This window comes from Cupressus sempervirens, chromosome 10, assembly GCF_028749045.1.
Source record: "Cupressus sempervirens isolate cs-2001-9-10 chromosome 10, ASM2874904v1, whole genome shotgun sequence".
NCBI lineage: Eukaryota > Viridiplantae > Streptophyta > Pinopsida > Cupressales > Cupressaceae > Cupressus > Cupressus sempervirens.
The window spans coordinates 66111236-66127238 of record NC_143127.1 but is presented as its reverse complement, the minus strand read 5'-3'; the positions used below and the strand labels follow the sequence as shown (position 1 = coordinate 66127238).

The 16003-nt window shown below is 33.7% G+C and overlaps 1 pseudogene; it reads left to right on the top strand.

Moving 5' to 3' along the window:
* Positions 1-14191: 14191 nt before the first annotated feature.
* Positions 14192-14984, top strand: LOC149532593 (F-box protein At1g10780 pseudogene; annotated as a pseudogene).
* The last annotated feature ends 1019 nt before the right edge of the window (positions 14985-16003 follow it).

Here is a 16003-nt window from a genome sequence, read left to right as displayed (position 1 = left end):
GGGGATACTCTCATAGTCTAGAAGAATATTCCAAGAACCAAGAGGAGAATCCACCAAAATCATATTCGAGAGTCCCTTAGAAATGTCGATCTCAACAAGAATGTGAGCAAAATTTGATCGATACAAGCTAACAAAATCTAAATCAGATTTCACGAAGTCTCCAAGCACATTCCCCACCTCCTCTCAAAAAGGATCCAGCCAAAGAGGAAGGGGAAGGTTCAGCAGCCTTACCCACATAGGGATCTTATTAAAAGTTTCAGTCGAAGGGTTGAAACCCTTGTGCCAAATTTTTTCCATCAAGGGAAACTTCCCATCCCAAGAGAAATTATTGATGAGGATGGCATTTCTATCATCTGAAGAATCAAATTTCACAACAAAAAAACCCCTTCCCACAGGGTAAATTTCGGCACTCTTCGAAATGAATGGTTCCCAAAAATGGGATATCCATGCATGCAAATCCAAAAGAGAGGGCCAGAAACCCTTAAAGCAAAAGATAGCAGCAGAAGCCATGAAATCCTTCAAATTAATAAAAATCTTATCAACTATAGAAGAATTTAGATGAATCCTTTTTGGGTTACATACCATAACCGGCATAACAACACGGAACCCCGAAAGCACGGTATCACAAAACCCAGGCTACACCGTCTAACCACCAATACTAGCCTCAAATGTAGCCACATCAACATAGGAAATGGCTGAACCACCCACAACTCTAGGTGGAACCCTTGCCTGATCAACAAAAGTAGAAGTGATTACCGCAAAGCCAGACACAGGAGAAGAAGTCGAAGCATCCATCAGAAAGGAACTAGATGCAGGAGATAGAATAGGACAGGCTGGGTGAAAAGCTAGACGGGAAGTTGAATCTAGACACAAGAGCAAAACTCAGGCCGAACCCAAGCCTAGGCATAGAGGCTGAGTCTGAAGCCGAAACTAGTCATAGGATCCAGGTGCAATAGACAAAAAGAAGCCAGGGGCTGAAGTCGAAGTCGAAGCCTGATGCAAGGAGCCAGGCAGGAAGAAAAAACAAAAAAAATAGCTTAAAATAACTGAAAAGCTGAATGCAGATACCAGAGCGAAGCCAAGGGTAAAAGCTGAAGATGAAGCCAAGTGTAGGAGCTTGGTCAAAGCCAGGGGTCAAAGCCAAAGCCAAAGCCAGGTGCAAGGAGCTAGGCAGGAAGAAAAATTCAAAAACCCCTTGTTGTAGACTATTCCTTAAATTTTATTAACCCTTGGTTGTAAGCACTACAAGCAAGAAGCCCCACTATTTCACCCAAGGTCAATGGAAAAACATTCTCAATTAAGATCCACATTAGAGAATGGCCCTGTGGGGACTTGAACCTTGGTTGTAGGCCCTACAGGCAAGAAGCCCCACCATTTCACCAAAGGGAAAAGCCTAAATTTTATCAACCCTTGGTTGTGAGCACTATAGGTAAGAAGCCACACTATTTCACCAAGGGTCAATGAAAAAACATTCTCAATTAAGATCACAATAGAGAATGGCCTTGTGGGGACTTGAACCTTGGTTGTAGGCCCTACAGGCAAGAAGCCCCACCATTTCACCAAAGAGACAAGCCTAATTTTATTAACCCTTGGTTGTAAGCACTACAGGCAAGTAGCCCCACTATTTCACCAAAGGTCAATGGAAAAACATTCTCAATTAACATCCACAATAGAGAATGTCCCTGTGGGGACTTGAACCTTGGTTGTAGGCCCTATAGGAAAGAAGCCCCACCATTTCACCAAAGGGACAAGCCATAATTTTATTAACCCTTGGTTGTAAGCACTACAGGCAAGAAGCCTCACTATTTCACCAGGGATCAATGGAAAAACATTCTCAATTAAGATCCATAGTAGAGAATGGCCCTATGGGGACTTGAACCTTGGTTGTAGGTCCAAGAGGAAAGAAGCCCCACCATTTCACCAAAGGGACAAGCCTGATTATAGTATTATTTAATTCTTGATAGCATAGTATAATTGTGCAACTACTTATGTGATATAGGTCCTAATGTATGATTGATTGGTTGGTCACTTTTACTTGCTATTGTTGATCTTAGATTGGTTTTGACAAATGAGTGTCAACACACTTAAGCCATTTACTCAGTTCATGCCAAACTAGTAATACATGTTGAGCACAACATGTAAATACTAGACCATGCTGAGTTGCAATGAGTGTCAAGTCACTCAAGTGTTGAGTCACTTAAGTGTAGAGTCACTCAAGTGTTGAGCAGATAGACCATGCCGAGTAATTTAAGAGTTAAGTAAATAGTGGATGCCGAGTAATCCAAGTGTCAAGTTAGAAGAAGAAATACAGTGCATACTAAGCATCAGTGACTTCATATGCTGAGTGACATAGTTTTGTCATATTTGTTTGTAATGGCACAAACAACTATTGAAACCATTTCTGAGCTGACTTAAGGATAGATTATGATCTTTTGGAGATAAGGATAAATCTGTATTTGGATTCCCTATGAAATTACATGTAGCCAATTAGAAAATGGGAAGGTTTAAGTAGAAAAATGGATGAATCTTAGTCATAGATTCATACCTAACCCTAAGCCATCTAAGTCTTCTTAAGGAGGATGAAGCCCTAAACTCTTTATGAATGGATGGAAGGATGAGTTATAAAATTAGAGGAGCAAACAAGATAGTTTTCATGTAGAGCATTCAAGGTGACTTAGAAGTAAGAGTGAACTGCAAAATCAATTAGAGAAGAACATAGGATAGAGAGAAGGATACAACATTGATACATCAAATCATGAAGGGTCAATTAGACATTGTGTAGAGGTGATCTGTCATTAGGCAAGCAAGTGCCAATCATAGGATCTATGATGAGACATTTTAAGAGGTAATTTTAGTTAAATCTCTTAACAAAGTAGTCATAACAGTCTATATGAAATCCGTTAATAGGGTGCTTACTTAATTGTAAGTTGAAGTCCTCTAACTAGGCACAATTCTAACAAGATGTTGAAATCCTCTAACAAGGTGAGACCTAACAGTCTTTGTAAGCCTTTAATAGGGCAGATCTTTCATAGGGTAGACCATGATTCATGGTCAAATCATTGTAACCTTCATTGGATACACTTTATTGCTACAGTAGTGAAGATTTGTGGGTATCATCCCCACCCCAGTTTTACCTTCTCACTTGGAGGGTTTCTAGGTAATCATATATGGTGTTATGTGTGTGATTGATTACATGTTTACATGATTTAGATTCATATGATTTACATGTTATTTTAGTATATTAATGCATGTGATGATTGAATGGTGAAAGTTTTATGGGTCCAAGTTTAAACTTCTAATTCACCCCCCCTAGAAGTTTACTCTCTTCCCACTTGTAATTCCAATAGCTATGTCCTATATGGATTTATCAATAAGAAAAAATAATTTCATATGGGTCTAGTATAATATTTGATTTGAATGAATACTTGCCAATTATATAGGACTAATATAGTTCTTCCATAAGATCTTCGACCCAAATGCTTCCTTGTTATGTCTAGTGACTTTGCAATCAAGAGTGGTGCTACTCTTGATTTATAGAACTTGAAATTTGAGTCTAAGGCCAAGAGGAAATTGTATAGTTATCTAAATGTTGGATCTTCCTATTCCATGTCTTCCTTTATTCACATACTTGATACTGAATATTATATATATATGATTATATGGCTACTCCTAATTTATAGAACTTGAAATTTGAGTCTAAGGTTAAGAGGAAATTGTATAGTTATATAAATGTTGGGTCTTCTTATTCCATGTCTTCCTTTATTCACATACTTGATACTGAATATATATATATATATATATATATATATATATATATATATATATATATCCTGAGACTGGTTAATGGTTTTTATTTGAGACATTTCTGATTGGATGATATTTTTTTGATGACTTAAGGTATTACACTTTGTTGATGCTCTTCCTTATGTATTTGTTGTCTATTGTTCCCAATCTTTTGTCTTGCTTATAATTGATATTATTCTCCCTCTTTTTTTATCATTAGTTCTCCTTGGTGCCTATGGTTATATATTATTCATTGTCGTAGCTAGATCTCATCACTTAGAATTGAAGGCACTTATTGGATTATTCTACCCTACGTTGGTTGTCTATATCCTCTCTCTAGACTTATATTCATTTCCCTCCATTCCATATCCTTGAAGCACATGGTAATCTCCTATTGCATTGTATGTTGTTGGCAATAGATTCCACACTTCTATTGTGAGTTACTTCTGGATTTTGGCATGATGATGAAAGACATAATCATGGAAGTTTTTTTTGGGTTTGATACTTCTATGTGCTATGATTATATGGTTTTTCCACCTTTCCATGTTTGGTCAAGTTTATGTGATGGTGGTTTGAATCCATGCTCTTCTTTCCTATTCGATGCTTCTTTCTATCTCCATATTTCATCACCCAGATGTGCCTTCTTCTATCCTTCACAATAATCCCTTATATACTCTTATGATTAAGGGTTGAAACTTGTAAGACTTAAGAGTCACGTCTTTGTTCAACTTTGTTTATAAATATATTAATTGAATGTTTCTTATATGTTTAATGATTATATTGATTAGTGAATAATTTTGTTATTCTTATCTCTCTTATTTATTTATATTATTAATTATCAATTTAATACTAATATTTAGTTGCATTATAAATATAACCTTTATTTTATTTTTATTTTTATTGTATTATGATACACTATAATATATTATATTATATTATATTAATATTTATTATTTTCTTCATTATTTAACAATATAATTCATTTAGCAGTAAACTATTTTATTATTTATTACTCCTTTATTTTGTTAATTAATTTCTTATTAATAATTAGACCCTCTTGGATTAAGGAGGAAGGGGACATTACACCACCCCCCACACCCACCCCCCACCCAGTTATCTTGGAGTAGACTTATATTTATAACATTTTCATGTGCACACTCAGGATAAGTGAGACTTGGGGGATTTTTTATTTAATTAAAAGGGATCAAGTTCTTTCAATTAAATAAAAGACTTGGGACAAAGTGGTAAAACCCTTGGTTATAATCAAATAAATAATAAAGTGGTGATTTGATCAAGGACAAGTAATAAATATATTATGAAAACATGCTAGAAAGGGGGCTCATAGTCTAGATGACCATTTTTTAGTGATTACAATACTTAGGTTCAGATTCTTGTGACTTCTCAATCAACACTAGGACATTCATACTTGTGGTCATAATGATTCCTTGATTTTTTCAAACTTTCTACACTTCTATAATTTTCTTAAATGATATTTCTTTCATATACCTAGGGTTCGTAACCTAATCAGTCTAATAGTTTCAAATTCATTTTAAATGATAATTTGATCAATCAAGCAGTAAGTCACAAGTGATCTCTATCCATACAATATCTCTTGAAGTAATGTGATAATAGTGAAATAGACATTCTTAAATATAGTATGCAGAATGTGTCTAATGACTATTTGTATCAAACATTAAGTGTTGTTAGTTGACAAGATTTTTCTTTACGGATATTGACTCAGTTACTGACTGTATCCTTCATTTTGACAGTTCACCTCTTCATCAAATAGCATAAAAGTATACTTCTTTCAATTTATGACTCTACAATATTCAAATTTGTCTTAGGTCTTGTGCTATAGGATTCTTATCACTAATGCATCTATTATGTTGATAGGTGTTATGGCTTAAATGATCTAAGGAACTGATTGATAATTCAATGAAGTTCTAAGTCCCTAAGCATTTACTTACTTTCTTAGTAGGTAGATGAATTCCCCATTCTCGATGACAAAGGATCTTCCATTAAGGGTGTATCTTCATCCTTCTTTACTTGTATATTCTTCATTTATTCATTTACTTATTCTTGATTTGCAAGTCCTTTTCCTTTATTAAACTTGATGATACATAACCAATATTACAATTTTATGTTGTATGACCAAATTTTTGACATATATATATATATAAAACATGACAATCTCATTTCTCTCTAGGGTTCAAAACTCCTTCCATTGTCTCCCTAAAATCTTCACTCCAATGTTAGATGTCTCACTTTTCCACCTTTAAAATACATAATAGAATTATTACCTCCTTTTCCCATATATTTCACTAATCTATTGAACTTATTTGTTGGTTTCATATTGGTTTTGTATCCCTCAACTTTATGCCCATAGTGATTGCATTAATAATAATAAACGTTAAATCTTTTCTCAAATGTCCTACTGATATTCTAGATCTACACGCATAGATTGTGTGACCATACTTCATGCAATCATAATAATAACCATTGAAAGATATACCTCTTAAAAAATTCACTTGTCTACCTCTACCAATATTTACAGTATGACCATATTTTCCACAATTATAACAAGTAGATTTATAGGGCTTTTTATCTTGCATGTTGTTGGATTCTTCAAGAATATGTACTTGTTTCTCAGTTCTAGGTTTTGATGATTCTCTAGCTTCAAGTTTGTTATTACTAGTATATCCTAATCCAATTGTATCACCAAGTTTCCTCTACCCTTTTAGTTGGTCATAGATATTCTACATGCTTTGGTCAAACTTCTTGAGTCTCTCATCAATTTAATTTTTATCTTTTAGATTATTCTTCAATTATTCATTCTCTTACTTTATTTTTTTATTCTCTTATTATAACTTCAAGTTATTTTCACCTATTCCTTCAAACTATTTATTCCATGCTTGGATCTCATGTCATTATCTCTGCAAGAGCAAGTATTTTCTTCTAATTGTTTCTTCAACATTTATCTTTTTAAATTCAAGGAATTCTTTGGCACTTTCAAAAGCTCTCATCTTTTCCAATACTTATATCATTCTTAGGGCTCGACCCTGTTATTCTTTCTTTAATTTTCTAATCTATTCAAGTAGTGCAATGTTCTTTCTCAATAGCTCTATAATAGAGACATTAACTTCCTTTGAATTGACACTTCCTTAAAATATTTTTTCAAGGTCATCAAGGCTTATATGTAACTGTTATAACATTTTATTCCTTTTTCCAAATGAGATTTTCAGTTTATTTTTTAGATTGAGTATCTTCTCATTAGCATCTTCTAGGGCTCCCTCTAGTTGCTTATGATAGATATAACTTTCTATTTTTTCATATCTACTCTCAAGTTGTTAAAATTTCCCTCCAAGAGTACTTAACTCTAATACCAATTGTTGGAAAGATTTAGATAAAGTACCAAAAGGTGAGTGGGAAGGGGGTGAATCAATACTACACACTTTTTCACCTAGTTAACATTTTAACTATAAACTGATCAACTATGATTTGCATTCACCAATATCTGTTGTAACATAAACTAATGTATCAATATGAAATAACCTGTTACCTATTACAAAAATGTAAAGTTATCAATATAATGACCATGTAACATAAGTAATCACACACAACACAATATTTTGTTCTTGCATAAAACCCTTGGTTGGAGGGATAAACTATGATGGGGATGGTACCCACAACTCATCATTGCAGTAATAATATGCGCAATTAAGAGCTTATGATAATGTCATCTTCTAAATGAATTTTCCATGTTAAGAGTGATTGATACCATGTTAGAAGTATCTACAGTTCTATTAGAGACTACTCTGTTAAGATATTTTATCTCACTTATTCATTGTTCACCTTATTAAAGGATTTACAATAAGTTCAGACTTGAACTTCTAAGTCTAGTTAAAGACTACATGATTAAGGGATTTCACAATCTTGCTGCTAACCCACTAAGAATAAATCAACAAGGTTTTTGACCTATGATTGCTTCTTCCAAAAGCTTTTCAGATCCTTTATGCTCTTTCTTTCTCTGCTATTTATATGCTCTATGATTGCTTATTAATTTTGTAACTCTTTTTTGATCCTTCTATTGAGTGTTCTCTCTTCCTCTCTTTTTCCAACTTCTACTTGATCACCTAAATATCATTCTCTTCTCCTTTTTCTTTCATTCTTGTGTATACCTAATTAGGGTTCCGTGATACTTCCTCTAGAATCTTCCATAAACCATTTTGAGCTTAGGTGTCATCCTCAAATCTTGTTCTATCATCCCTGATAAAACTAACTTTACTTCTATTTGTTAAACCTTCCTTGAATTCATCACATGAATCTTTACAAATTTCTCCATAAGTTGTTTCCTTTGATTCTTTTACTCATTTTTTGTTAGCATGAATGCTGATGATACTACATTAGGGAAGTATCCTAAGCATTAGAGAGTATTGACATGTTGTATTCATGATTGTATTTGTCATTGATGTCAACTTAGCATGGTTATTGTAGGCACTGGTTGAGTAGCAAATAGATATCTTAATGGTACAGACAATGGTTTGATTGTTTGGTGATGCACATTATGGACATGTGCAGTACAGTGTCCTAATGATGTGGTTAAGTGCATAGAGTCTAAGTCGAATATGTACGAAAGTTGTACCTAATTTATAGAGAGCAATTTAGAGATAGATTATTGAGAAAGCAGTTCATGATGCTTGTTGCTAGATTGCATCTAAGATGTAGTGAGAAGAGGCAGTAATAGAGAATAGTCAACTGATGATGTCAGCGAGTGTGCAAGCCCTACTATGGCACGTGTGAATTTTTTAATAGACTATGAGCCAATAGTGCTATTATAATTGTAATTAATTAATTATCTTATTATAATTAATTGGGAAAGCCTCAAGACCAACTCAACGAATTATTTTGAAGATAAGGTATAAAGGAAATATGCTTTCCTTGTTTATAAGTTGTATCAATTGTTGCAAGAAGTGTGAAGTGTGAAAAGAAGCAGAGTGCTTAGTAAATGCGTGTAAGTGATCGAAGGGATTATTGGATGCAATATTTGTGATCTAGTTATAAGATCAAAAGGAGCTAAAGTCTAGTTGATAAAATAGAGAAAGAGGAAGGAACAATATGGTACAATTCCATTATTGTGCAAGGAATAATATAGAGATAATTTGGATAGTGGGTTCATTGGTCTTGCGCTTGAAGTTGTTTGGGTAGTGTGTCCAGCTATCTTCCACAACTCCTAACTGGGTTGGCACAACTCCTAATAAGGTTAGAATCTCCTAACAGGGACTCATATGCACTAAATGTATTCATAGACTCCTAACAAGGTCCATCCTCTAACAAGGAATATTTATATTAGTACATCATCTTGTGGGTACCATCCCGACTGGGGTCTTCCCTTTGATCAAGGGTTTCCCTAGTTAACATATCTGACCTGTTATTGTGCATGAGTATCTTGTTACGGTTTCAGTTTATATTACTCATATGGTTAAGTTTTTTTAAGGTTGATAATTGTGATTATAGTTGGATAATTGATTCAAACAACCCCCCCCCCCTAGTTATATAAAAGGACTATATATTCTAGGAATTGGTATCAAAGCATCGAAGGATAAGCTTAACAGATTTGGGAGATTGATGGTGAATCTTTTTAGAAAGGATAGTCCTAGATTTGATGGGGCCAACTATGACAGTTGGAAGGAGAAGATGAAGACTTGTCTATTGTGCATGGGTTCAAGATATTAGCTCTTGACAAAGAGTAAGAAGAAAATCATTGAAGAAGAAAAGCTTGAAGGATGTAGTGAAGAAGAGAGATAGATATTTTCATGTGGAAAATGAGAGCAAGAGAAGCTCTACTAAAAGCTCTTCCACAGAATGAATACAGTCCGGTAACGTCACTTGAAATATCTTATGAAATTTGGAAAGTATTATAATCTACTTTTGAAGTTGATGATCATGCAAAGAGAATGAGATTAAAAAATTGGATATGTCCATTTCAACATGCTAAGATAATGGAAGATGAAGCAAGTTATACTAGAAAAATATCAGAAATTGTTGCAAGAATTTGGTCTCATGGTGGAACCAACGAAGAAGATGAAGTTATATGGAAGATCTTGAAAAGTTTGACACCACCATTCAAGAAAGTAGCTCTAATGATTCAACTAGTAATGCCCTACACTAAGGATTTCACAAAGGAAATGTAGCTTGTTTAAAGATCTAGCAAGAGTCAAAATAACTTTCTGTGCCCTAAATTTTTGACCTAATCTTGCAAGGAGTGCAAGCACACGTGGAGATTTTGTTGGTAATAGCAGATCTGATGAAGACAAGAAGACTGATGAAGGAATAGCCCTTCTTGTGAGAAGAGAAAAAGATGGTAAGAAAATCTTTAAATGTTGGAATTGTGATGAATTTGGTCATTACACATCTAAATGTCCTAAAAGAGAGAAAAAGTATAAGGTAAAGTTTCAGCCTAGAATAGATAGAGATAGAAATTGTTTGTATGCAAATGAAGATGAAGAATCTGATGAGAAAGGTCAAAGTGAAAGTGACGATGAATTGGGATTTGTGGCTCTCAAGGAAGATGATCTTAATAGAGAAATTAGAGAAAAAAGTGCTCTAATTTCCCAAGTGGAAAAGAAATTTGATTAGATAATTGACAGTGATTGTTCATATCACATGACTGGAGAAATGAATAAGTTTGTTAAGTTCAAGAATCATGATGGAGGTATTGTTAGAGTTGGTAAAAATGTAGCTTGTCATATAATAGGAATTGGATCCATTACTCTTCATGATAAAACTAACACTGATGATGTTTATTTTGTTGATGGATTGAAGCATAACTTGTTGAGTGTTGGACAGTTGGTGGACAAGGGTTATAAGTTATAGTTCATTAAGAAGACTTGCATTATTAGAGATAGAGATGGTAAGCTAATTGGAACTGGCACTAGATCTAGAGGTAATGTATTTCAGTTGAATCCTACTGAAATAACATGTCTGGTAGCTAAAGTGGATAGTAGTTGGTTGTGGCATAGAAGATTTTGTCACATAAACTTTGATAATATTGTGAAGGTTAGTAGCACTTTTGCAGTCAAAGACTTGCCTAAGCGTACAAAGCCTACTAATGTTGTGTGTAATGAATGTATTTTGGCTAACCAGAAGAAAGTATCATTTCCTAGCAAGAATTTCACTACCACAGAGAAGTTAGAGATCATTCACACAAATCTAAGTGATCCCTCTAGAACAAGAGGATTCTATGGTGAAAGGTATGTTATGATTTTTGTTGATGATTTCACTAGAAGGATGTGGATAGAATTTCTTAAAGAGAAATATGAGACTTTTGAGAAGTTTAAGATATTTAAGAATAGAGTTGAGAATGAATCTGGTGTTAAGATAAAGTGTTTGAGATTTGATATAGGAGGAGAATTCACCTCTAGAGAGTTTAACATATTTTGTGAATAGAATGGAATCAAAAGACAACTATCTTCACCTAGAACACTTAAGAAAAATGGGATTTCTAAAGAAGAAATAAGTTAGTAGTAGAAGTAGCAAGAGTAATGTTCTTTGAGAATGGTGTTTCTAAGATATTTTGGGTAGAAGCAGTCAATACAACAATATACACTCTAAAGAGAGTACAGATCAGAAAAGGTATGAATAAGACACCTTATGAACTATGGTTTGGTCACTCACCATCAGTTAAGTATTTCAAAATATTTGGGAGAAAATATTATATTAAGAGATATAATGACATTGGTAAGTTTGATCAGAGAAGTGATGAATGTATGTTTCTTGGTTATTCATTGAAAAGCAAGGCATATAAATGTTTTAACTATAGAACTAAGACAATAGTTGAATGTGCAAATGTAAGGATTGATGAAAAGTTTGGAACTAAGGAAAAGATGGTAGATTATAATTAGATGAAGAAGAAGATAATTCTAGAATTGTTAGATAGAATGCTGAAGTTTTCTTTGAGACTAACAATGATGTGCTAATTGTTGAGAAAAGAGGAGAGAAAATATCTAAACCTAGAGAAGAGATAAGAGTTGAGATGTCAACTTCTACATCTAATAGGAATCTGACAAAGAATCACCCTTCCTGAGTAGATAATTGGAAGCAAAGACAAAGGTATGATGACAAGGAATGCAGTAAATGAGGAGATATGTTTGATATCTCAAATTGTGCCTAAAAGTGCAGATAAAGCATGTAAAGATGATCATTGGATTCAAGCAATGAAGGAAGAATTAGATTAGGTTTTGAATAATGATACATGGGAGTTAGTACCTAGACCTAAAGACAAGAACGTGATAGGAACCAAATGGGTATTCAGAAACAAGATGAATGAGCAAGGTGAAGTTGTGAGGAACAAGGATAGACTTGTATGCAAGGGATATTCATAGAAAGAAGGCATAAACTATGAGGATACATATGCACCTATAGATATAATGGAAGCAATTAGGATGTTCTTTTCTTATACAAAAAATAAGAAGTTCAAGGTTTGTCAGATGGGTGTTAAATCAACCTTTCTGAATGGAGAATTTGAAGACAAGGTGTATATTGAGCAGCCTGAAGGTTTTCCTTTATCAGAAGGCAAACACATCATATTCAAACTAAAGAAAGATTTATATGGTATAAAACAAGCATCTAGAACCTAGTATGCAAGGTTTGAAGGTTATTTGGCAAAGCTTGGATTTGCTAAAGGTATGGCAGATAGTAACTTGCATTTAAAAGAAGTTGCAAATGGTTTGTTGATTATTGTAATATTTCTTGATGACATAATTTTTGGAGGTAATGATAAGAAAGTGATAAGTTTGCTGAAGAGAAAAAGAATGAGTTTGAAATGAGCATGATAGGAGAAATGATGTTTTTCCTAGGATTGCAGATTGTATAGAATATGATGGTATTTTCATTTTACAAGCTAAGTACTTGACTGATTTTTTGAAAAGGTTTGATTTGGAAAGTTGTAAAAATGTTGGTACACCTACGATAACTAGTCACAAGTTTTCTAACAAAGATGAGACACTTGTAGTAGAGTAGAAGAAGTACAAATCCATGACTAGAGGTTTGTAGTATCTGACTCACACGAGACTAGATATAGAAAATGTAGTTGGGATTGTAGCTAGATTTCAAGTTGATCCTAAGGAGTATCACTTTGCAGCATGTTGCCCGAAAATCAAAATTGCCCCAATCCTTGCCTTTTTGAGCTATGGTTATTTTCAAAATATTCCTCATTTTAAGCATTAAAATGGTCACTTTCCCTCAATTTTTTTGAGAAATTTTGTCCTTCAAATATCTTTGGCTTGTTCCTTGCTTCATTCTACCTTTTGATTTTTGAATTCTGATTCTTGAGTCTCAAATTATCAATGGTTAATGAAAGACATTAAAATACATATTTTTGATCAAATCATTATCCATTAACCTTGAAAAAGGTTAAGGTTCAGGAGTAAAACACATATTTTGAACCATTAACCTTTATAAAGGTTAAGGTTTGGAGTCCAAAATATGTGTTTCACTTTGAAATCTTAACCTCTCAATCAAAAAGAGGTTACGATAAATTTCCAAAACACATATTCTGAGCCATTAACCTTAACCTCTCATCCAAAAAGGTTAAGGTTAGAGGTTCAAAACATGCATTTTCAAGATGGTTATTAACTACTTTTTTAGTTGATAAAAGTAAAAGATTGAAAAGGGGAGACAATGGGTAAATCACAGAGTCAAAGAGAAGGCGTCTAGTTTTGACAAGCTTTGTATATGGTGAAGTACTCCAAATGATTCGAAGAAACTGAAAAGTATCTTATACAAATCTTTCAACCTACAACACAATTAAATTGTTGGGGGAGATTGTTAACACATTTTGGAAACAAATTTACTAATCCATGTGAGTTTGAAGGTACCACCTCTATCCCGGGCATAGTTGAGATCGCACTTCCTCAATTTTTATTCACATTTGTTCTCTGTTGTGCAATGCAAATATAGCCATAGATAAGGTAAAAGGTAAAGACCTTGGTGGAATAATTCAAAGTCTTAGAAGAGCATGTATGATGATTCACACCTTTCCCTTACGCATTCTTAAAATAAAAAGTTATGCCCACAAACGAGAGGTTGGGACACGATAGTTGCGCTCACCCGATTTAAACATTTTGGCCAACAAGAGGTGTCCTCTTTTCCTCAGGATTTATTGAGATTAGGAAGTTGATTTTCTTTACTGTATTTTGGGTTTAGGGGAATATGATAATATATTCAAATGTGGGGAACACCCTTTGAAAGAAAATTTAGATTGTTGGTTGAATCAAACTTTTGTATGTGTGAGAGGAGAAACTAGAAATGTGTATGGCCAATAACCACTAGACGTAGGACTTTTGATTTACACTGTGAGACTACTTATTTACTTAATTTTTCCAAAAGGAAAATAGGGTTTTCAATCTCTCAAGCTATGGATATTGATGATCCTTATTTGGTCAAGATTATGCAAGTTTTGTCTAATGCAGTAGTTCAGTATATGTTGTCATCCATTAGGAATGCTAGAGATGTTATCATATGCACCTATGTTTGTTAAAGATGTAGAGAAGCAATGGTGCATGTATAGAGTCTTTATTTTCCTCGAACAGTCTATGACAAGAAAATTAGCCAGTCCAATATTGTTGTTAACCGAATGGTTTTTCCAACATCTTCATTGGAAGAGTTGATTGTTTACTGTCCCTTCTCTGGAAAGAGTTTTCTCGCCTGGTTGTCTCACAAAAGCAAATCATTGAAGAATTGGAGCTCTAAATGGACAATTTGGGAGAGAAAACCCTTGGACCCAATTGCCCCAACATGCTTGATTACATTGCATCTTCACCATATTTGGAAAGTCTTAAGTTGTGGGGCGTCTCCTTGAAATAGCTACCAGCTTGGAATTCCTTTAGAAAACTTCATACATTGGAAGTGGTTGGTATTCATGCATAGGGCATTACTCTTTATAATATGCTTCTTGCATGTTCAATGCTAAAGAGCTTGGCTCTACTTGGTTGTGATGGCCATGGTAGTGGACATTGATTTGAAGCATTTAGAATAGTGTAAGCTTGATTTTTATGGTATAGGAGATTGATTTCTCAACATAACTACTTCTAAACTTCAAGTCTTTAAGGTTGAAGGGGCTTTTTGGATACAATTAAGGGGGGGACCATTGCTTATGATAGTTGTCAATAGAAAATAATGATGATCAAAGTGGGGAAATGTGATTGAATATATTGACCTATTTTATCAAATTCCTACATAGAGTGTGCTATGGAAATCATAAAAGTTCAGATGGAAGTCTAGAGTGCGATATCAGTATAAAATTAAGGCATAACGGAATTATTTAAGGATACGACCATATAAACCAAAATGTTAAAATTGAGAACAAAAGATCATACTAAATTTGATTTTTCTTCAACTTCCAAGATCAAAGGAGAAGATCCAATGGCTACCATCAAGATCAACCATTCAACATTCTTGTCAAAATGTTTATCTCTAGAATCACTCTAGTTAATTCTAGCAAGGTTAATTAACCTCTTCTAAATCACATATTTTGGAGGTAGTTATTAAACATGAAGGAGTAGTTCTTAACCTCCATGTCTATATAAGGAGTCATTTTTGGCTTTGTAAGGGGACTTTTTGGACTTTTGAGTAGGAGAAGAATTAGGTTAGAATTTTGGTGATAAGATAATATTTGGAAAGTGTGTACAAATTTTATCTTTGTAATAAAAAATTCCTCTTAGGTTCTTGGTGCAAGAAAATAAAGGAAATTCTATTTCAGTTCTATTCTTTCAAAATCTAAATTGTTAAAAATGTTGATTCTCTTTATAGTGAGCATGTTCATGGTATTGTGTATATGTTTATGAATCTTTACATCAACATTGTGCTAGTTATAATTCTCAAGCATAGATCTTGATTGTTGTTATTAGCAGTTTAAGTTAGTCTAGGAAAGCTTTAAAGTCATGTGGTGCATTCATCATCAATGGCTTTCTATTGATCTTTTGAATTTTGATTTCATTTTTATTTGGAAAACTTCAAAATTATATCATACAAGATAGTTACCCCTCTAAACGTAGAGGAAGGTTGCATATCAAGGGCCTATCCAACTGTTATGAACAATTTTCCACATACACTTCGTTGGACCATTTTCAAGTGACAAATTTGTTTACCAATAGATTTTTGGTGACTCTAGTGGAGACCAAAACAAGAAATATTAATCAGTTACCTGTAATGAAGTAAGATA